Source organism: Phyllobates terribilis, unplaced genomic scaffold (genome assembly GCF_046119375.1).
Source record: "Phyllobates terribilis strain yellow unplaced genomic scaffold, ASM4611937v1 Scaffold_3__8_contigs__length_932513732, whole genome shotgun sequence".
In the NCBI taxonomy this organism is placed as follows: domain Eukaryota; kingdom Metazoa; phylum Chordata; class Amphibia; order Anura; family Dendrobatidae; genus Phyllobates; species Phyllobates terribilis.
The window spans coordinates 873,910,644-873,935,502 of record NW_027362763.1 but is presented as its reverse complement, the minus strand read 5'-3'; the positions used below and the strand labels follow the sequence as shown (position 1 = coordinate 873,935,502).

At 42.2% G+C, this 24,859-nt stretch overlaps 1 protein-coding gene across 1 annotated transcript in view; it reads left to right on the top strand.

Moving 5' to 3' along the window:
* TTC27 (tetratricopeptide repeat domain 27) overlaps nt 1-24,859 on the top strand; it is a 552,249-nt gene that overhangs the window by 314,248 nt on the left and 213,142 nt on the right. The gene's annotated exons all lie outside the window — the stretch shown is intronic.

The following is a 24,859-nucleotide window of genomic DNA, read 5'->3' as shown; positions in this document are numbered from 1 at the left end:
TCTTAAGCTTAATGTTTTATAAAAATTGGTGTTTTTGCAACAGCTATTTCAGTTTGATATATGTAATAACTGTTGGACACAGTAATGTTTCTGCCTTGAAATGAGGTTTATTGTACTAGCAGAAAATGTGCAATCTGCATTCAAACAAAATTTGACAGGTGCATAAGTATGGGCACCTCACCAGAAAAGTGACATTAATATTTAGTAGATCCTCCTTTTGCAAAAATAACAGCCTCTAGTCGCTTCCTGTAGCTTTTAATGATTTCCTGGATCCTGGATGAAGGTATTTTTGACCATTCCTCTTTACAAAACAATTCCAGTTCAGTTAAGTTTGATGGTCGCCGAGCATGGACAGCCCTCTTCAAATGATCCCACAGATGTTCAATGATATTCAGGTCTGGGGACTGGGATGGCCATTCCAGAACATTGTAATTGTTCCTCTGCATGAATGCCTGAGTAGATTTGGAGCGGTGTTTTGGATCATTGTCTTGCTCAAAGATCCGTCCCCTGCGTAACTTCAACTTTGTCACTGATTCTTGAACATTATTGTCAAGAATCTGCTGATACTGAGTGGAATCCATGCGTCACTCAACTTTACCAAGATTCCCGGTGCCGGCATTGGCCACACAGCCCCAAAGCATGATGGAACCTCCACCAAATTTTATTGTGGGTAGCAAGTGTTTTTCTTGGAATGCTGTGTTTTTTTGCCGCCATGCATAACTCCTTTTTGTATGACCAAACAACTCAATCTTGGTTTCATCAGTCCACAGGACCTTCTTCCAAAAAGAAATTGGCTTCTCCAAATGTGCTTTTGCATACCTCAGCCGACTCTGTTTGTGGCGTGCTTGCAGAAACGGCTTCTTTCGCATCACTCTCCCATACAGCTTCTCCTTGTGCAAAGTGCGTTGTATATTTGACCGATGCACAGTGACACCATCTGCAGTAAGTTGATGCTGCAGCTCTCTGGAGGTGATCTGAGGATTGTCCTTGACTGATCTCACCATTCTTCTTCTCTGCCTTTCTGATGTTTTTCTTGGCCTGCCACTTCTGGCCTTAACAAGAACTGTCCCTGTGTTCTTCCATTTCCTTACTATGTTCCTCACAGTGGAAACTGACAGGTTAAATCTCTGAGACAGCTTTTTGTATCCTTCCCCTGAACAACTATGTTGAATAATCTTTGTTTTCACATCATTTGACAGTTGTTTTGAGGAGCCCATGATGCCACTCTTCAGAGGAGATTCAAACAGGAGAACAATTTGCAAGTGGCCACTTTAAGTAGCTTTTCTCATGATTGCATACACCTGGCTATGAAGTTCAAAGCTCAATGAGGTTACAAAAGCAAAAAAAGTGCTTTAGTAAGTCAGTAAAAAGTAGGTAGGAATATTTAAAACAAGAAAATGATAAGGGTGCCCATACTTATGCACCTGTCAAATTTTGTTTGAATGCAGATTGCACATTTTCTGTTAGTACAATAAACCTCATTTCAAGGTAGAAACATTACTGTGTCCAACAGTTATTACATATATCAAACTGAAATAGCTGTTGCAAAAACACCAATTTTTAAAAAACATTAAGCTTAAGATTAATAGGGGTGCCCAAACTTTTTCATATAACTGTATAAAAGATACATTCTTTATGAAATATTAAAAAACCTATATATACAGTGTGTATATATACACTGTGTGTATATATATATATATATATACACTGTGGCATGTAAAAGTTTGGGCAGCCCTGGTCAAAATTATTGTTATTATGAACAGTTACGCAAGTTGAGGATGAGATGACTCTACAAGGCCTAAAGCTAACGTTGACACATTTCCTTTGTATTTTAGGCAAATATATATATATATATATATATATATATATATATATATATATACCGTATTTTTCGGACTATAAGACGCACTTTTTTCCTCCAAAATTTTGGAGGAAAGTGGGGGGTGCGTCTTATAGTCCGACAAATATATATATATACTGTGGCTGTGGGTGGTGGGGTGTGTGGGGGGAGCGGCAGCAGCGGAGGAGCGGGGCAAAGGAGGCAGGAGCCGCCTGCTGCAGTCTACACTGTGCCCACTACTAAAGAAAATGAATATTCACTGCTCCCCACGCCCATGGGCTTGGGGAGCAGTGAATATTCATTTTCCTTAATTGCGCACACACTGTACCTGCAACGCGGCTCCTGGTAAGTATGGCACCCCACATCCCTCTTCCTGGTATGTATGGCACCCTTCATTCCTCATCCTGGTATGTATGGCGCCCCTCATCACTCTTCCTGGTATGCTTGGCACCCCTCCATCCTGGTATGCTTAGCACCCCCCTGATCCCAATCACGCTGCACACAAAAAAATAAAGAATTATACTCACTTCCTCTCTGCTCCAGCGCTGCGTCCCGCTCTTCTGCCGACAGGGATCTCACTGTGCGAGCCGCGCATGGCGTTAATGCCATGCGCCCTCACCCCCTGTGAGATACTGTGCCGGAATAGTCACTGCTCCCTACGCCAGAACTGTGCGTGGGGAGCAGTGACCACTCACTCACCTTAATAGCGCGCACACTGTACCTGCAGCGCAGTGCACGGAGAGACGGGCCGGGAGGAAGCAAATCGTGCTCTATGTGAACAGCAAGGGATCAAATACTTATTTCCCCCACTGTATATGTATATATGTGTGTATATATACACTGCTCAAAAAAATAAAGGGAACACTTAAACAACCGAATATAACTCCAAGTAAATCAAACTTCTGTGAAATCAAACTGTCCACTTAGGAAGAAGCACTGATTGACAATCAATTTCACATGCTGTTGTGCAAATGGAATAGACTATAGATGGAAATTATTGGCAATTATCAAGACACCCTCAATAAAGGAGCGGTTCTGCAGGTGGGGACCACAGACCACATCTCAGTACCAATGCTTTTTGGCTGATGTTTTGGTCACTTTTGAATGTTGGTTGTGTTTTCACACTCGTGGTAGCATGAGACGGACTCTACAACCCACAGAATCTGCTCAGGTAGTGCAGCTCATCCAGGATGGCACATCAATGCGAGCTGTGGCAAGAAGGTTTTCTGTGTCTGTCAGCGTTGTGTCCAGAGGCTGGAGGCGCTACCAGGACACAGGCCAGTACACCAGGAGACGTGGAGGGGGCCGTAGGAGGGCAACAACCCAGCAGCAGGACCGCTACCTCCGCCTTTGTGCAAGGAGGAACTGGAGGAGCACTGCCAGAGCCATGCAAAATGACCTCCAGCAGGCCACAAATGTGCATGTGTCTGCACAAACGGTTAGAAGCCGACTCCATGAGGGTGGTATGAGGGCCCGACGTCCACAGATGGGGGTTGTGCTCACAACCCAATACCGTGCAGGACGCTTGGCATTTGCCACAGAACACCAGGATTGGCAAAGTCACCACTGGTGCCCTGTGCTCTTCACAGATGGAAGCAGGTTCACACTGAGCACATGTGACAGAGTCAGCAGACACCGTGGAGAGCGATCTGCTGCCTGCAACATCCTTCAGCATGACCGGTTTGGCAGTGGGTCAGTAATGGTGTGGGGTGGCATTACTTTGGAGGGCCACACAGCCCTCCATGTGCTTGCCAGAGGTAGCCGGACTGCCATTAGATACCGAGATAAGATCCTCAGACCCCTTCTGAGACCATATGCTGATGCGGTTGCCCCTGGGTTCCTCCTAATGCAGGACAATGCCAGACCTCATGTGGCTGGAGTGTGTCAGCAGTTCCTGCAAGATGAAGGCATTGAAGCTATGGACTGGCCCGCCCGTTCCTCAGACCTGAATCCGATTGAGGACATCTGGGACATCATGTCTCGCTCCATCCACCAACTTTGTACCACAGATTGTCCAGGAGTTGGCGGATGCTTTAGTCCGGGTCTGGGAGGAGATCCCACAGGAGACCATCCGCAACCTCATCAGGAGCATGCCCAGGTGTTGTAGGGATGTCATACAGGCATGTGGAGGCCACACACAATACTGAGCCTCATTTTGACTTTTTTTAAGGACATTACATCAAAGTTGGATCAACCTGTAGTGTGTTTTTCCACTTTCATTTTGGGGGTGACTCCAAATCCAGGCCTCCATTGGTTAATAAATTTGATTTCCATTGATGATTTTTGTGTGATTTTGTTGTCAGCACATTCAACTTTGTACAGAACAAAGTATTCAATGAGAATATTTAATTCATTCAGATCTAGGATGTGTTATATCAGTGTTCCCTTTATTTTTTTGAGCAGTGTGTGTATATATATATATATATATATATATATAGTCGTTTTTTACATTTTAAAAATTACAGAAAGGAAAATGGGCCGATGCAAAATTTTGGTCACCTGCATGGTTAGTTTGTAGTTGAATCCCCTTTTGAAAGTATCACAGCTTGTAAATGCTTTTTGTTGCTAGATAAGAGTCTTTCCCTTCTTGTTTGAGGGATTTTCATCTATTCTTCCTTGGAAAATTCTTCCAGTTCTGTGAGATTCCTGGGTCGTCTTGCATGCACTGCTATTTTGCTAAGGCTATGCCACTGATTGATATTCCTTTCTTTTTCTTCATAGCTTGCTTTTAACTATCCATGTGGCGCATGTAGCTAGATTTCATGCAGCTTTGTATTGGGCTTATCAACAATTTTATCTATGTTTTGTAGCAAATCGCTTGTCTTATTTTGGGAATATATATTTGTTCAATATCCATTTTCTACCGTGTTTTGTGGACAGACTTTTTCAGTAAGCCACGGTCACACATTCAGTATTTGGTCAGTATGTTATAGCAGTATGTGTAAGCCAAAACCAGGAGTGGGTGATAAATGTAGAATTGGTGACATGTTTCTATTATACCTTTTCTCTGATTGCTCCACTCCTGGTTTTGGCTCACAAATACTGAGGTAAAATACTGACCAAATACTGATCGTGTGAACGTGGCCTTAGAACATCGTTTTTGTTCACCCTTTGTCCTCATTTTGTTCCATGTTTCTAGAAAGCACAGGAAATGCCTCTGTCGATTTGTTTAAGGGTGTTAGCTTTGCCGTAGCCTTCAGAGGCCAGTGGGCACCAGAAGCTCTCGCAGCCAAGTCATTACAGTAGCTCAGACTTTTCAGTTATGTGTGTCCCATTCATAGCAGGAAACTGAATGAATCATTGTGAAAATACACTATATTGTTTTACATCGGCTCCCTGGCTTTTTACTTTGCTCCACAGCTGGTATCAGTGCACCTATCTGAAACTTTTCCATACAGGTCAGCCAAATCTATCCCCAATCCCAGTCACTTTAATTTCCCCCCATTGTTACTGATGTGGACTTTTTTCCTCCAGTACAGGTGTTTGTTTCATGTAAAGGCTCATTCTGATAAATTAATGCTGATTAGTTAATGTTCCCATTTTCTACTAATAATATTTTTAGTTGCTCCACAAGATATTTTATAATCCACTGAGTTTGAAAGCTAAAGAATAGGTTTAGTATCACTAAGATTTTCTGTATGCCATTTATTCTTGAAATCACTTTTCACTGAGCCAGACTTTACCTACTATATAAATTAATTTTACAGTTACTTAAAATATATAGCTTTTATTAAAGATAAAAGCTCCCATATAGACCAGACTAAAGTTGGTCGAACCTGCTAATATTGGTGTGATCGGCCAGCAGTCTTATGTGTATGGGGACTCCCAACTGTCCACAAATGAATGATGTTGGGGAGGAGAAGGATCCAGCATGTTGGATTTCCATCAGCCGATCCTTGTGTTCTTCCACCGGAGTCTGGCAGCAGATCCCTATTAGAAAGCACATGAATGCTTAGCCGAGGTGACCGATCCTGTTTGACGGGAGTCAGGAGAGATGGCTGTCGGCTGAACAATAGGTCGACAGATGCTATATAATGTGTATCAATAGTAGATTAGTAGGTTACTACTCTGAAGGGGCACCAGCAAGAGAGGAATAGCACCTTTGAACAACTGACTGGCAAATGTGCTAAAAGTCAGACCCATGCTAGGAATTGGCCATCAATTCTAAAAAGTCTTAAAAACATTTTTATGGATTTTGTGTAATTTGCAGTTTTTGACCACTTTTGCTAAGCAGTTAATAAATTAACTTATCAGTTAATAATATGACTGCAATTCAGTACATAAAATCATCTACACTGGTCAAACGATAAGGTTGGGATTTAAACATTTTGTAATTTAAGATGTGAAATATTTAGCTTTAACGGGGGCAGTTTGTTCGCTGTAGGGCTGGGGAGCGTACATTAATGAGGGTCTGCAGACAACAGTGAAGCATGGGGAGGTTCCTTGTAAGTTTGGAGCGCATGTCAGCAAAAGGAGTTGGGGGTTTGGTCAGGATTAATGGTATCCACAATGCGAGGCGTTCATTGGCTCCAAAGTTATTCTGCAGGACAGTGACGCCAAACATACAGCCAGTGTCACTATCTTTAGCATAAAGAAGAACAAGTCCTGGAAGTGATAATTAGGCCAACAATACTTTGATCTCAACATTATTGAGTCTGTCTGAGATTACATGAAGAGACAGAAGTATATGCGCAAGATTACATATACAGAAGATCTGTGGTTACTGCTCCAAGTTGTTCGAAACAACCTACCTACTGAGTTCCTTCAAAAACTGTGTACAAGTGTACTTAGAATTGATTCTGGAACATAAGATGCCCCCAAATTTTGGTGAAGAAAATAGGAAAAACATTTTTCAAATAAAATGGTGGTGCGTCTTATAGTCCGATTTTACGGTAGCTTAACAGGGGGAGCAGCTGTGGTAGAACAAGGTCCCAGGAGGCACAGCTGCTGCTGCAGAATGCCGTTGGTGGCAGCAGGAGTGGGGCGATGCTGCGGGCTCCGGGCTGGGAGGAGGTGGTGTCCCGTCGGTGCAATGCAAGATGTTGGTGGTGAGCAGAGTCCCCTTCCCATTGATTTCACTGCAGTGGGCCTTGGGGAAATGGCCGCCGGAGGCAGCGCCTGGGCAGATTGGGAACTCGAGAGATCCTGTCTCCCGAGATCGCAATCTGCGCATGCTCCACCTCCCGAGGCCATTTTCCCAAAGCCCACCGCAGCCGCCAACCCCTCGTAAGCTACCTTTGGATTATAAGACACACCTCCATTTTCCTCCCAAATTTGGGGAGAAAAAAAGTGCATCTTATATTCCAAAAAATATGGTATATGTTATTTTTTTTCATGAAACGTATGTATTTGAAATTGAAAGAAAATAAAATTAAAACTTGTCAGGAAGAAGGGATTAAAAAATTGAAAACAATGACAGGACACAACTAATGGCACCCTTTGTTCAGTTGGAACAAAGGACAAATTTATAGTAACTCATAATTAATAATTTATACTCGCCTGCCCTCATCTTCTCCTTGCTCACAAGACTTTAATTTGCCTTGGCGTATTGGCTTTCATGCTTAAAGCGAACCTGTCATCAGGATTTTGCTAAGTAAACTATATACACTGTCAGGTTGGTGCTGTTACACTGATTAAAATGATACCTGGGTTGAAGAAATCCGTCTTGTGGTTCTTGTTTAATCTGTGTTTGCAGTTTTGTGTTAATGAGATGCTCGTGCTCCAGGGCGGCCTGTGGCGGGTCTTTTCTTGGTGCTGTGGCCTCATCGCCATCATTCTGGGCTTAAATGACAGGTCACTGAACCTTCAGTGATCTGCCTCCTATTTTAAATACTGCGCCTGCGCATTTAATATTGTGGTCTTGAAAAAAAGACCATTTTTTCAATTCTGACCAGTGTCACTTTATAAGGTAATATCGTAACTCTAGAGCACTTCAACATATCCCAATGATTCTGAATTTGTTTTTTCATGACATATTATATTTGATGATAGTGGTAAAATTTGTTCGATGTGACTTGCATTTGGTTGTGAAAATAGCGTAAATTTGGTCAAAATTTTCTAATTTTCAAACTGTTCATTTTATGCCCTTAAACCAGATAGTTATATCGCACAAAATAGTTAATAAATAACATTTCCCACATGTCTACTTTGCATCAGCAAAATTGTTGAAACAAAATAAAAAAAAAAAAACACATTTTTGTTAGGGACCACATCACATTTGAAGTGTCTTTAAAAGGCCTACTTGACAAAAAAAACCAAAGGTGACACCATTCTAGAAACTGCACCCCTGAAAGTCCTCAAAACCACATTCAAGAAGTTTGTTAACCCTTCAGGTGCTTCACAGGAATCAGTGCAATATGGAAGGAAAAAATTTACATTTTACTTTTTTTTTTTACAAAAATGTTACTTTAGCCCCAATTTTTACAAGGGTAACAGGAGAAAATGGACCAAGATTTGTTGGGCAATTTCTCCTAAGTATGCAGATACCCCATATGTAGGGAGAAACTACTGTTTGGGCACATGGCAGGGATCGGAAGGGAAGGAGCACCACTTGAATTCTGGAGCTCAATTTTGGTTTGAACAGATTGCGAATGCCCCTATCATGCTAAAACAGCAGAAACACCTACAAGTGACACCATTTTGGAAACTACACGTCTTTAGGAATTCAACTAGCCATGTAGTGAGCATTTTTATCTCTCAAGCAATTCACATAATTGTATAACATTGGGCTGAGTCAAAGGAAAATTACCATTTTTTCCACTGAAATGTTTCTTTGGCCTCAAGTTTTCAATTTTCAAAAGGGGTAATAGGAGAAAAGGGACCACAGAATATATTACTAAATTTCTCCTGAGTGCGTGAATACCTCACATGTGGTCGAAAACTACTTTAGAGTCACAGTGCAAAGCTCCGAAGTGAAGGAGCGCCATATTGTAGTACATATTTTGCTGGAATGATTTGAGGGTGCCATGTTACATTGGCAGAGCCCCTGAGGTGTCAAAACAGCAGAATTCCCCATAAGTTACCTCATTTTACAAACTACACCTCTCAATGAATTCATCTAGGGGTGCTGTGATCACATTGACACCACGGGTTTGTCACAGAAACTTACACCATTGGGCGGTAAAGATAAAATAATTGCATTTTTACCACAAAACTTTTATTTTAAATGACACCAAAATTTGTTACACAATTTCTGCTGAACATGGTAATTCCCCCTCAAATGACCCTATTTTGGAAATTAGACCCCTCTGGGAATTTATTTACAGGTGTAGTGACGATTTTGATTCAATGGGTGTTTTCCAGAAACAAGCAGCAATGGATGTTGCTGAGTGAAAATTGCAAATCTACCAGTGTAGTGCCCGTAAATTGTAGTGCCCATACATTGTGCCCAGCTCGTGTTTCTGGAGACATGCACTCGTAATTTGGCAGGCTCTCATCACTACAGAAATGCCAAACATGAGGATGCTAACTGCAGTTTAGGCACACACTAAAGCTCAGAAGGGAGGTGAGAATTTGGACTTGGGAGCACTGAATTCGCTAAGTTTCTTTTGGGGGGGCGAGGAGCCATAGAGCTTTTCCAGAGCAGTTGTACTGCAAGTAACGTGGAAGCCCCTGAAATTTCCATTGACAGATGATGGACCTGAGTGGGACTTGCTTTTTTGTGTATTGAGTTGAAGCTTTTGTTGGGAATATTTTACATAACATTTTAAATCACATTTATCCTGCGCTCTACGCTGAGCACTTACATCGGGGTTTCCATCTAAATCTTTGAGTGACGTAATTCACATGAAACCCCCGAGGAATTCATTCACTATAATGAGGCAGCAGAGTTACTCTGGACTCCTTCTGGCCTCTGTTCAGCGGTGTCATTGTTTTCAGAGATGCACAAAACTGTGGCGGATCGCGCTTTTATGCATGCCTAAAATGACGGACACCTCTAGATCATAGGCCAGACAACGTCCACAATATCCTCATCTGCCTCATTATAGGGAATCTTCCACCGGGGGGTTCCTTCTGAATTACGTATTTCAGAGATTTACACAGAAATCCCAGTGTAAGCGCTCAGCGCAGAGCGCAGGATAAATGTGAGCCGAGCCTCACTGAGATCTTTGGGAGGCAGAATGATCAAATCAACAGCAGGTGAAGAATTGGTTTTATTTTTTACACCGTTCCCCCTGCAGTATAAGTGATTAGACGACTTTATTCTTCGGGTCGGTGCGATTACAGTGATACCAGATTTATATTGGGTTTTTACGTTTGGCTGCTGTCACACACTAAAAGACGCTTTTGTTTTTGCAAAACAAAAATTTCTATATCGCCATATTTTGAGAGCTAAAATTTTTCCAGATTTCGCCCAACAGAGTCATCTGAGGTCTTGTTTTTTGCAGGACGAGTTGACATTTCTATTTGTACCATTTTCGGTCACATAACATTTTTTGATCGCTAACTATTCCAATTTTTTAGGAAGGCAGAATGAACAAAAACCAGCAATTCAGTAATTGTTGTTTTTTTTTTTATGCCGTTCACCGTGTGGTAAAAGTGATAAGACAACTTTATTCTTCGGGTCAGTACGATTATTTTTTATGTTTTGATGCATTTACACAATAAAAACTATTTTATTTATTTTTTTTATATATTTTTACAATTTTTTAAAAAAAATGTTGTCCCAGGATGGGACATCAACTTTTCATGCCCTGATCGCTCATCTAATACTCTGCAATACATTTGCATTGCAGGGCATCATATCAGCATCTCGCAGGCAGGGAGGAGGTGTGCCAACTACTGTTTTAAGCAGGAGCTTACAGTCCACCGTCTCTAGGTGACCCTGTGGCCATCTTTCGGCCCGGGGTCACCATGCAGACCATCGGCACATCGCAATCACGTTGTGCCGATGGGAGCAGAGAGGGAGCTCCCTCCCTCTGCGATACCCATCGATGTCGCTGTCACTATTGACAGAGGCATCAGAGGGGTTAAACGCCCGCGATCGGCGTACATATATGGTGCATGTCGGGAAGGGTTAAGACGTTTGCTACTCATTGAACAGTTAAGAACCTTCCAGGATGTGGTAGAAATAGAAACATTGATGAGAAGACGCTGAAAGTTGGATCAAAATGGGACAAAGAAACCACGTGCAGTGTTCAACTAACTTACATCTGCACTGGAGACATCATTAGTGTTGGCTTCCACTCGTTAAACACACGCTAAACAAAGCAGTGCTGTATGAACTTAGGCCAAATAGGATCCCACTGCTTAAAAAAAGAATTAAAAATAACTACTGATCTTAGCTAAAATTCCATAGGACATTTTCCGAGAAGGAAAGAGGTTTGTCTACTGACAGAAATTAAATGAGAGCTCTTCCACAAAGCATTACGGTATATTTATTGACTAAATGAAGCCTACAAAGAAATATGTAACCTACAGTGAAACATGGTGAAAGATCCATAATGTTGTGGGTCTGTTTTTCTGCTTCTTAGGACTAGAGGCCATAAATGTGTTACTGGAACAATGATTTTTTTCCAGGATTTTCAGAGAATTTTAGAGCAAAATGTTCTCCCAAGTGTAAAATCAACTACAAGAGCGGTCCTATGGCAGGATGATCAACTATAGTTGTTTTTATGGCCTCACTGTCTGACTACCATATCTGATAGCTGTGCAAAGCGTTTGAGAGTTTGCAAATATGCTTAGCATCTAGTTTTTCTTTGAATACCTATAAAGTAGACTTGTATATTACAAATAGAATACAGAGCAAACCACTCATTTCTGATTAATTGTTCTAATTTTTTTGTAATGCAATGATGTAATAATGTAGGCTAATCAATAATATATGAATGTACAGAAATCATAAAGAAAATGTTTGAAAGTATTGGTATCTATTGGTTGAAAGCCTAATGCTTTTAGATGAGAATGACGCTATCGAGTGGCACACAGAATGTGGGGAGGTCCATAACTTGGGACCACCTGGACTTCTTGTGCCATACTTATGATAATTATAATAAATCAAGTATCTTGTTGATTTCAGGGATCTGTTTGATTGCCAATAATGATTTAGTGATAGATTTTTTCATGTTGAAGTAAATGTCCACCCTTGAAAACCATGTTGTAGTTAGAGTTCTGTTTTTCTGCATATCCTTTGGATCAAACAGTATGTGTAAATATAAAAGTTAGAATTCAATGGTTGATACTTTGTATCTATTTGAATATTTTTTTTTAAACTGAAAAATGAAGAACAAGAAATGCTAAATGTGAATTCTGCCTAGTTTAATGTCTTCTGGTTTCAGCTATATGCGGTAATCTCGTGAAGCTGTGTGTGTGTGAGCAGGCATCTTCTCAGCCTACACGTAGATTGCCCGATCTGCAGGCTGGTTAGATGGTTGTCATACATTCATCTGACATCTGCTGAAAATGGTAGTACTGTCTTAGACTACTCTCTTCAAGATGTTTGTTTTTATTTGTATTACTGCTAAATTGTTCTTGTAGATTGTTAATAAGGTGGTATTTTTTGTATTACCTATGTATATTGTCTATGTAAGCAATTGCTCAATGCGCTGATTAAAAAAATATGGTTTAAAAGAAAAATATTTTATTGGAGTAATAAAATAGTATATTTACAAAAATGTTTAATTTTTACCATAACTGTCCAGATTGATTTACTATCGTTAGGTCCAGAAATATTTGGACAGTGATACAAGTTTTGGCATTTCAGCTGTTTACCAAAACATATTCAAGATACAGTTATATAATTAATATGGGCTTACAGTGCAGAGTCTCAGCTTTAATTTGAGGGTATTCACATCCTAATTGGAGTAAGGGTTTAGAAATTACAGCTTTTCCCAATATGTAGCTGCCTCTTTTTAAAGGGACCAAAAGTAATTGGACTATTATCTCAAAAGCTCTTTAATGGGCTGTATTGGCTATTCCCTCATTGATCCTTCATCAATTATGCAGGTAAAAGGTCCGGAGCTGATTCCAGGTTTGGTATTTGCATTTGGAAGTTGTTGCTATGAACCCATCACATGCGGTCAAATGAGCTCTCAATGAAAAAAAAAACAAATCATAATTAGGCCGAAAAAAGAAGAAATCCATCAGAGAGAAAGCAGATGTCATGCACAGTGTAGGAAAAACAAAGTGCAACACAAATGGATGAGGGTAAGGGAGCCCAGACACTAGGGAAAGGGGAAGTGGAGACCCCTAGGCTGATCTAATATCACCCTATCGTTCCTATATTGGTTCCTGACCAATCACCGAACAGGAAACCTAAGCCCTGTATATCCCTAGAACTAGGCCCTGGATAGGGAAGGGGGGGGGGGGGGGGGTGAGCACTGGTCAGTCCCCACTATAAACTTAAGATAACAAGGGAGACAAACACAGGGGGGAGAAACGTATCTTGAGCAGACTTCAGAGAGATTACACCAAACGACCTCCAGAGCACCAGAGAGGAAGTAAGCCAACTGCAATAGCTCCAAGCCTTCATAAGAAAACATGTGAATATCACCGGCACCTCCCTACAACAAACTGAAAGTATTTAAGCACACAGGCCAGGGTGTCAATCAGAGCAGGAGGGAGGTAGCCACTGGGTCCTAAAGTAACACAGATTTAAGAAGGCGTCTGTAATGCCAAACAAAGTGACCTTCTACAACCAGCTGCAGAACGACTGTCTGTTACACCTGACACACCCGTCACAGTAGAAATGTTAGGAGTGGTAAAATCATCAGTTTTGTACATTCTGCAAAAAAAAAAAAAAAAAAGAACTAACTAGAGATCGCAGAATCCTTTCCATGATGAAGAAAAACCCCTTCACAACATACACCCAAAGTGAAGAACACTCTCCAGGAAGTAGGTGTTTCAGGATCTAAGTCTACCATAATGAGAAGACTTCATAAGAGCAAATACAGAGGGTTCACCACAAGGTGCAAACCATTAATCAGACTTAAATATGCCAAAAAACATTAAATACGCCAGCCCAGTTCTGGAAAAGCATTCTTTGAACAGATGAAACTAAGATCAACCTATATCAGAACGATGGGAATAAAAAAAAATATAAAGAAGGTTTGGAATGGAATGGCTCATGATCCAAAGCACACCACATGCTCTGTAAAACATGGTGGAGGCAGTGTGGTGGCATGGGCATGCATGGCTTCCAATGGAACTGGGTCACTAGTGTTTATTGATGATGTGACTGAAGACAGAAGTAACCAGATGAATTCTGAAGTGAGTGTGCAGGGTAATACTTTCTGCTCAGATTCAACCAAATTCAGCAAGGATGATTGGACAGCGCTTCACAGTACAGATGGACAATGACCCAAAACCATACTTAGAAATCAATCCAGGAGTTTTTTAAGGTAAAGAAGTGGAATATTCTGCAATGGCCGAGTCAGTCACCAGATCTCAACCCCATCGAGCAGCATTTCACATGCTTAAGACAAAACTTAAGGCCGAAAGACCCACAAACAAGAAACAACTGAAGTCAGCTGCAGTAAAGTCCTGGCAAATCATCACAAAGGAGGAAACCCAGTGTTTGGTGATGTCCATGGCTTCCAGATTTTGGGCAGTCATAGCCTGCAAAGGATTCTCTGCAAAAATATTATTAATGAACATTTTCTTTATGCTAAAGTAAATTTTTCCAATTACTTTTGAGCCCCTGAAATGAGGAGGCTTTGTAGAAAAATGGTTGCAATTCCTTAACATTTCACAGGATATTTTTAATCAACCCCTGTTATTAAACCTGAAAGTCTACACTTCAATTGCATCTCAGTTGTTTCATTTTAAAAATAGTCACATGCAGAGCCCAAATCATGGAAATTCGGTCACTCTCCAAATGTTTCTGGGCTTAAAGGGGTGTTCCTATCTCCAAGATCCTATCCCAATATGTAGTAGGTATAATAATAATAATATTAGCAAATACCTCCAATTAGAAATGTAGTATAGTTTTTCAGATTCGCTATGTCTCTTTCCTCATGTGCAGGCATTGCAGGACCTTAGGTATCCATGGTTACGACCACTGATATAGTGACAGATAGCTAGTTGCTAGTGGTCGTAACCATGGATACCTAAGGTCCTGCAATGCCTGCACATGAGGAAAGAGACATAACGAATCAAAAGAACTATACTACATTTCTAATTGGAGGTATTTCCTAATATTATTATTAATACACCTACTACATATTAGGATAGAATATTGGAGATGGGAGTACCCCTTTAACTGTATATCTTTCATACAGTTCATTATAGAAATTGGCTTATGGGATATGAATAGACTTCTTACATTTCACAGTTATTATGGTAACACATGTAGATCAAGGCTCGGTAAACACTCCCAAACTACTCTGTAAAGTGATATCACTGCCATTGGGGCTTGTTTCTAATGACCTAGACCTCTAATATTTCTTCTTAAAAATATTCAGATATATATTTTTTCTTGGCCCTTTCTGTTCGCTGCGTTAAAATAGAAACAGCAGTGGCATCTTGAGTCCTCAAGAAATGCACCACACACAACAAAGAAAGATGTCAGATTTTATATGTACAGAAAGTTCTTCGATATAATGCTGACTGCATGCTCAAACTATCCATTTTCAAAGTCTAAAATAATGCTGTGCAACCCAGCTGTCTGACATGAGAGGTTAAAATAGTACAGTGGCCTCCAGAATGTATGGAGAACCTGTATCAATCTCTCAGTCCAGTACAAGTATGAGGCTTAGGCCATGTGCCCACGTTGCATTTATGAAGCAGAAAATTTCTGCTTCATTTCTGCAAGTCCTCTCCCGGAAAAACGCATGCGGAATTCCGCACGCGTTTATCGCGCATTTTTCGCGCGTTTATCACGCGTTTTCCACATGCAGAATTGCCTTGCGTTTTTTATGCATTGGACAAAGGCAATTCTGCATGCGGAAACGCAAAATTAAATGACATGCTGCGGATTTTTGAGCGCAGCATAAACGCTGCGGAAAAATCCGCAGCATGGGCATTGACATTGCGGAATGCCATTGGGGACCATGGGGTGCGGATATACATGCGTTTTTCAAGCGTTTACGCTGCGGAAATTCCGCAGCATATACGCTTGAAAAATGCTACGTGGGCACACAGCCTAAACATTTACCCAAGCATTTGTAATATATTAGATGTGTTCTTCCTTCTATTTTTAACATATTCTACACTTAGGCATGGCACCAGTGTAGAAATATGTACTAAGGTCAGCAGCTACTAAGACATAGCAGATGATGACAAAACAACATACACAACATTCTTATTTTTGTTCCTAACGTGTTTGGTTTTTATTGCGGACTATGTTTCATTTTCTTAACATGAATGTTCACTTTTAATTACCTTTGTACTGTTCATTTACGCATGTCAAGGTCTACTAGCTCGGACTTCTAGCAAACCCTGAAATAAAGATATGTATTTCCCTTTTCAGTTTACCTTGCTTGTTTTTCTTTAAAGGGGATCTGTCACCTGGTTTTTGCCTCCTTATCTGAGAGAGGTATAATATAGCGACTGAGACCATGAATCCAGTGATGTGTCACTTACTGGGCTGCTTGACCGTACAAGAACATGGTCTGATCATACCACATCTCCTGGGCAGGGGAAGACGCAAAAGAGTATACAGACATTACAGCAGGGAATCACATCTGATTCTTTCTTTGAGGTAAAACATTGCTTAGAAACAGGCAGTGAAATGTTTTGCCTCACAGAAAGTAAGAATCAGCTGCGATCCCGTGCTGTAATGTCTGTATACTCTTTCCCTTCCTCCCCTGCCCAGGAGACGTGGTATGATCAGATCATGTTCCTGTACGGTCAGACACAGCCATTACACAGTACACAGCAGGGGCACATTTATAAGATTATCTCAGCACAGGAACATTTTATTTAAACACATCCAGTTGTGGAAATTATTATTCAAAGATCTAGTGAATAAAATGAACTTTTGTTCGTGTGAAAACGCCTTTAAGTCTTAGTGGCAAAAGAAACGAAAAGGAGTGTTATCCACCTCACTGATTCATTGCCATTCTTGTCCTGATGCTTTTCAGTCTCTAATTTTTCTCTACTTCTTGATACATTTTGACAAATATGAAATAATGTCTCATCCAAATATTGGCTGCAGCAGTTAATTGACTCAATGAGATAGTAATGCACGTGTCCTATAGTAAGCTCCCTCACATACTCCACGACTTGTAGGCTTTTTTACTCTCTACCTTTCTGTTAGGTGTAGAAGAAAATACAGCTGATACCAGGCTGGCCAACAAAGGTAACTATAACAAAGTAACAAATTCTGTAGCGCCCCCTCGCTCAGGTGTTCACGTATAATCTGGTTGACATTATTGATGTCTGGTTGACACCTTCTGTACAGACACTTTTTGGTAATTATTTGTAATCATACATTAACTAATTACTTATGACTATTACTCCATTTTACTTTTAATTCATTATGTTGTGCTTTGTACTGATTATCTTGGGGTTCCCACTTTTGCTCACCCTCCAATTTTTGCTTTTAATTATGTTTCTGGAATCATTTCTTTTTTAATATTAATATTTGTATCTGAATAAAGTTTTTTCATTCTTTGATAAATTGGTTCCTTTTCATTTTGTCCTGGCACCCTTCCCTGTTTTTCGGCTATTTCTATTGCATTGGTGCCTTATGGGGACACTATTACCTATTACCTTACAGGTTAACAATTCTTAGTTCCTATTTTCTGTGTCTGCAAAGATTGCAGCAAAATTTACAAAGCAATTAAAACTAGAATAGATGAGGAGTGGACCGCTTTAAAGCAGCTGCTCTAGTGGTCCAAGGAACAGTGTTAGGAGCCAATTGATAATAGAAAAAGAATGTTCCCTCTCCCCGTGAGATATTCCCATGCAGTCCAGGCACAGATAGCGGCTCTGCCTTGGCACGAAGAAACTGTGGTAAAGGAAAGATAATCTGGCCCAACAGACTCAGTTGTCCATTGGGCTGCATCCTTCCTTTACAATAATGAGCCAATTACCATATTTTTTGGACTGAGACGCATCCCAGGTCTAGACAACATTAAATAGGGAGGAAAAATATGTTATTCTAAATAAAACTTACCAGGTGATTTAACAAAGTGCAAGGGTTAATACCACTATTACGGGGTCGATAGAAGGGTATAGTTACAAAGTCGCAATATCAGCTCAAACATGCTACACTTAAAGGGGTTATCCAGGACTATATTAATTTTTTACTGTGAGCCTAAAAAACGAAGAGGCAGGAAGTTGCTAACTACATGCCTGTTCTGCCCAGCGCAGATCTCTGCTGGCACATTATGATCACAGACCGCCCCTGCCGGTGATTCTGTGGCTTCTACTGACATCACGTCGACAGGGCAGCGGCTTCTCTTCTACTTTGCTCTGTTGAAAGGTCGTGATTGCCAATGTCATGCTTCACGCTGCATAACTGCATGACACCGGCAGTCACGTAGTTTCAACAGAGCAGCCTGGAAGAGGAAGAGCTGATCTGTTCACATGGAGCAGCTGAATCGCCAGCAGGAGCACAATGACTGCTCTGAGCCAGCGCCGGATAGAACAAGCCGGTGGCTACGAACTGTTTATTTTTTTTAAGACCGAAAAAAAATGATTTAGTCCTGAACAATCCCTTTAAACGGGCTGTTGTGGTACCCTAGCTGTTTATAGACTACGATAAGATGCACTGCAAAGGCACAAAAATGCAGTTAGGGCACAAAAATGGCACTGTCCAATGTGGAGTTTGAGGCAATGAGGGGCAGCACCTGGCATGGTGGGTGTAGTGTAGTAATTTGGCAGTGAGTATATAGTTCACCATGCCAGTAAAATGTTGCTCTTTTATAATGATGCTGATGATGTCTGCTGTACACATTGTCTGACTGCCATTGGGAAAGACAGTCACTATCTATGGAAAACATAAAGGGTAGTCTGTTAACAGGTTTTAAAGAGTAACCCACGGGGTTTTTTTTGTTCGTTTTCATTCCATAAATCAATAGTACATGTGAAAATAAGCTACTTTGTAATATATCTTATCAGAGAAATCTGCTTCTTTTACCTTCTGTACTGATCTTTCACTCCCAATTCATGGGTAAAATCTGTATTCAGTGAGGTCACATTTTCCCATTACTTAGAGAGGACGAAGTTGGTGCTTCTAAAGTTCTATGTAGAGGGGTGATCTAGAGGGAGACACAGAGAGACATTCTACTGCAAGTTCTCTGGAAATGGCGGTTACTCCATAGAACTCTATGAGCACCAAGTGTCATCTATCAGTAATCGAATATCTATATTCACTGAAGACAGGTTTTAAGAATGACTGACTGATCAGTCCAGGAGGAGAAAGAAGCAGATTTCACTGATGAGATATAATACAAAGTTTCTTATTTTCAAATGATTTATGGGTAATTAAATGAAAATGACAGTTCTGCTCTAATTGTGTTGTGACAGTCCCACACAGTAACAACTTGAGATGTTGTGTAGTGCAGACATACAATCATTGTAAATCTTATATAGTGCACTGATTAGTTCATATACTGTCCGATGAATTACTGTGCTGATATATACCTACGGAGTATTTGAGCCCTGGTCGCAGCGCCAACACTCCAGTAATGTAGCGGCTGATGTGGGAGCGGGGTTCATCAGGGAGAGGGTCACTCGTTCATTGCTGCCTGCAGTACGGAGAAAATGTTTGCTCCCATTGACAAGCGTCTCGGCAGGGAGGACTATCATTGTGCATGTAGCTACTGGAAACAAGTAAGTCTTAATTTTGATATTGAATGGATACCCACTGTGCCTGGCGAACCCCATCAACTATAATGGGGTCCTTCAGGTTTCCTTTACAAAGTCTGTCCTTTTGCTGGACAAAATAATGCAGCATGATGAAGAGAGCCTTACCCTTCACAGTGTGCAAAATTATTAGACAAGTGAGTATTTTGACCTTATCATCATGCTAATGGGATGAAGCAGATCAGGTGATGTGTATTTGCGTAATGAGGGAGGTTGTGGTCTAAGGATACAACACCCTTCGTCAAGGTGTGCAGAATTATTAGGCAGCTTGTTCTCCTCAGGCAAAATGTGCCATAAAAGAGATTTAAATGAGTCTTAGAGACAGATGCAGAGCTCTTGAAAATCCTTAAGATCTAGGTGTGTGATCACAGAACCATCAAAAGTTTTATTGCAAATAGTCAACAGGGTTTGCAGAAAATGTATTGATAAGATAAGACTCATTAACTGCCAAAGATTAGACTGCGACCAGGAAACCATTATCCTCTGGTGCTGTCCTATTCCTGCACTGCAACCTCCTTGGAGAGCCCAACAGAACAAGGTGTTCAGTGCTCAGAGACACGGCCAAGGTAAGGGAGGCTGAACCTGAAAATCACTGAACAAGACACAGGAGGGGAAACGTCAAGAATTGGCCAAGAAATATCTGAAGACAGATTTTTCAAAGGTTTTTTTGGACTGATGAGAGTTACTCTTGACGGACCAGATGACTGGGCTCATGGCTGGATCAGTAATGGGCACAGAGCTCCACTTCGACTTAGGTCAGCAAGATGGTGGTGGAGAACTGCTAAGGCTGGCATTATTAAAGATGAGCTTGTTAAACTTTTTCATTTTCTAGATGGACTCAAAATAAACTCTGAAACCTACTGCCAGTTTTTAGAAGACACTTTCTTCAAGCAGTGATACAGGAAAAAGTCTGCATCTTTCAAGAAAATCATGATTTTTGTGCAGGACAATTCTCCATCGCATGCTTCAAAGCCCTCCACTGCTTGGCTGAAAGTAAAGGACTTGAAGATAAAAGATTAATGACGAGGCCCCTTCCTCACCTGACCTAAGTCCTATAGAGAACTTGTGGACCCTTTTTTAAATGGGAGATTTACGGCGAAGGGAAACGGTACACCTCTCTGAACAGTGTCTGGGGGGCTGTGGTTGGTGCTGCCCAAAAACATTTATCAAATGATTAAGAAGCTGACAGACTCCATGGATGGAAGGCTTATGACTATAATTGAAAAAAAAGGTGGCTATATTGGGCACTGATTTTTTTTTTCATGTCTGAAATGTATTTTTGTACACTTTGAGTTGTTTGGTTATTATTCTCATTTTCACAGATAAAAATAAACAATTGAGATGGGAAAATTTACATTTTTAATTTAGTTACATAATCTGCACACTAATAGTTTTCAATAATTCTGCACACATAGATATTCTCTAATGGTACGTGACCCAACTTTTCCATCCTGATTTCCATGCAGCCTTCCCTATATCTCTCTGTTCCTACTATATACTAATGGTACGTGACCCAACTTTTCCATCCTGATTTCCATGCAGCCTTCCCTATATCTCTCTGCTCCTACTATATACTAATGGTACGTGACCCAAGTTACACTACCCACCCCCCACTTTCATTTATGACCTTGTTTACTGAACCTTTGAGTATCCTACATCTGGTTCAGCCTTAATCAGCTGATCAAGATGAGCACAGACCAGTCCCCTCTGGTTCACAGCTGAATGCATTCTGTAGGCCATATATTGAGAACTAGGAGTCTGTGTCAGACTACAGTCTGTGTCCCTCAGCTTAAGTGTCCATGAGCTGAAGTGTCTGAAATTTGAATTAATCCTGAATTGAATCTGAAGTGAACTGAAGGTACCTGGATACTAAGTCACAGTAAACAATGTTTGTTTTTGTTTTCACTCTCACCCCCTTAATCCTTCACTTCTTTCAACCACCCCTAATCCCTACACCTGGAAAGGAACTCTTCATCTCTCCCTCCATTCTCCCCACCCATCTCACCTCTTCCTCAGAGCTATTCCACAACATACAATCCTTTGTCTCCAAACACAGACAGCCACCTCATGCCCTCTCCTGCTCCCACCTAATAACGCTTTCTCTGCTCCTCCTTACTGCCGGCGACATCTCTCCAAATCCTGGCCCTCCTCACCACATCCCTACATTCACTTCCACCTCCTACCCCCGATCTATCCCAAACTCTCGTAACCCTTCTAACCTTACACCCATCCGCCCAGCCCCCGCTTCCCCAGTTCCACTAACAGGAGCTCTATGGAACGCTCGCTCTGTCTGCAATAAACTTTCCTACATTCACGATCTCTTCATCACTAACAAGCTTTCCTTCCTCGGAATCACTGAAACCTGGCTCACCCCCTCCGACACAAACTCTCCTGCTGCACTTTCGTATGGCGGATTCCACCTCTCCCATACCCCCCGCCCCAACGGCAAGCACGGTGGAGGAATAGGTTTCCTCCTCTCAGAAAACTGCTCCTTCACCCAGATCCCACTGCCGCCCGCAATTACTCTCCCGTCTTTTGAAGTGCACTGTGTGCGCATCTACTCCCCCTCCAACCTCCAACTGGCTGTCATCTACCGCCCCCCAGGATCAGCCACCACTTTCTTTGACCACTTCACCACCTGGCTACTTCATTTCCTCTCTGTTGACATCCCCACTATCCTCATGGGCGACTTTAACATCCCCATTGATACTTCCCTCTCAGCTGCCTCTAAGCTTCTATCCCTCACTTCCTCCTTTGGTCTTACCCAGTGGTCTTCCACACCCACCCACAAAGACGGCCACACGCTGGACCTCATCTTCACCCGCCTCTGTTCCCTATCTAACCTCTCTAACTCACCTCTCCCTCTCTCTGACCACAACCTACTCACATTCTCTTCTCTCTCCTCCCCGGGGCAACAATCCCCACTCCACAAACTTGAATACCCTCGTAGAAATCTCAAACACCTTGACCTACACTCTCTCTCTGAATCCCTCCTCCCTCTTACAGACATTAGTTCCTTACATGATGCAGATGCTGCTGCCACTTTATACAACACCACAACAGCTGCAGCTCTCGATTTGGTCGCCCCCCTCATGCATACCAAGACTCGCACAATCAACAGACAACCCTGGCACACCAGCCTAACTAAAGAACTGCGACGGGCCTCCAGGGCTGCTGAACGTAGATGGAAAAGGTCCCACTCCCATGAGCACTTCATCGCATTCAAACAGTCCCTCACTACCTTCAAGTCCACACTCACTGCAGGAAAACAAACATACTTCACATCTCTCATATCCTCCCTGTCCCACAACCCCAAACAACTATTCAACACCTTCAATTCTCTCCTCCGTTCCCCAGTGCCTCCTCCCTCTCCTCTTATTTCAGCCGAAGACTTTGCCTCATTCTTCAAGCAGAAGATTGACACCATCAGACAAAGCTTTTGCCTAAAGCCCCCACAGCCCCTCCCCACACCTACTCAACCCTCCTCCTCCAAAACTACATTCTCCACCATTTCTGAAGATCAACTTTCCTCCTTACTCTCCAAATCACACCTCACCACCTGTAAACTTGACCCAATCCCGTCCCACCTCATCCCAAACCTTACCACTATCTTCATCCCAGCCCTAGCCCACCTCTTCAACTTGTCACTAACAACTGGTGTCTTCCCCTCATGTTTCAAACATGCCTCAATCACACCCATCCTCAAAAAGCCCTCCCTTGACCCATCCTCTGTGTCTAGCTATCGCCCCATATCACTTCTCCCCTATGCCTCAAAACTACTGGAACAACATGTCCATTCTGAACTGTCCTCCCACCTCTCCTCCTGCTCCCTCTTTGACCGCCTACAATCTGGTTTCCGACCGCACCATTCTACTGAAACTGCACTGACTAAAGTCACAAACGACCTACTAACCGCCAAATCTAAGCCACACTACTCTCTCTTCCTCCTCCTAGACCTGTCATCTGCCTTTGACACAGTGGACCATTCCCTCTTACTACAGACTCTCTCATCTCTCGGCATCACAGACTTGGCCCTATCCTGGATCTCCTCATACCTAACAGACCGGACATTCAGTGTCTCCCACTCACACACCACCTCTTCATCTCGCCCCCTATCTGTCGGTGTCCCCCAAGGTTCAGTTCTAGGACCCCTGCTCTTCTCCATCTACACCTTAGGCCTGGGACAGCTCATAGAGTCTCATGGCTTTCATTATCACCTCTATGCTGATGACACACAGATCTACCTCTCTGGACCCGATATCACCTCCGTATTAACCAAAATCCCACAATGTCTGTCTGCTATTTCATCCTTCTTCTCTGCTAGATTTCTAAAACTTAACATGGACAAAACAGAATTCATCATCTTTCCGCCATCTCATTCAACCCTCCCAACTGACCTATCCATCATAGTCAATGGCTGCCCACTTTCCCCAGTCCCTCAAGCTCGCTGCCTCGGGGTAACCCTGGACTCGGAACTCTCCTTCAAACCACATATCCAAGCCCTTTCCACTTCCTGCTGACTCCAACTTAAAAATATCTCCCGGATCCGCACATTCCTAAACCATGAATCTGCAAAAACACTAGTGCACGCCCTCATCATCTCCCGCCTTGACTACTGCAACCTCCTGCTCTGTGGCCTCCCCTCTAACACTCTCGCACCCCTCCAATCTATCATAAACTCTGCTGCTCGACTAATCAACCTGTCCCCCCGCTATTCCCCGGCCTCTCCTCTCTGTCAATCTCTTCACTGGCTCCCCATTGCCCAGAGACTCCAGTTCAAAACCCTAACCATGACATGCAAAGCCATTCACAACCTGTCTCCTCCATATATCTCCGACCTAGTCTCCCGTTACATACCTGCACGCAACCTCCGATCCTCACAAGATCTCCTGCTCTACTCCCCTCTTATCTCCTCCTCCCACAACCGTATACAAGATTACTCCCGTGCTTCCGCCCTACTCTGGAACTCTCTACCCCAACGTATCAGACTCTCGCCTACCGTGGAAACCTTCAAAAGGAACCTGAAGACCCACCTCTTCCGACAAGCCTACAACCTGCAGTAACCACCGCTCCACCATACCGCTGCACGACCAGCTCTACCCTCACCTACTGTATCCTCACCCATCCCTCGTAGATTGTGAGCCCTCGCGGGCAGGGTCCTCGCTCCGCCTGTACCAGTCGCTGTCACATTGTGTTCAAGATTATTGAAATTGTTCTTGTATTATACCCCCTTTTTCACATGTAAAGCGCCATGGAATAAATGGCGCT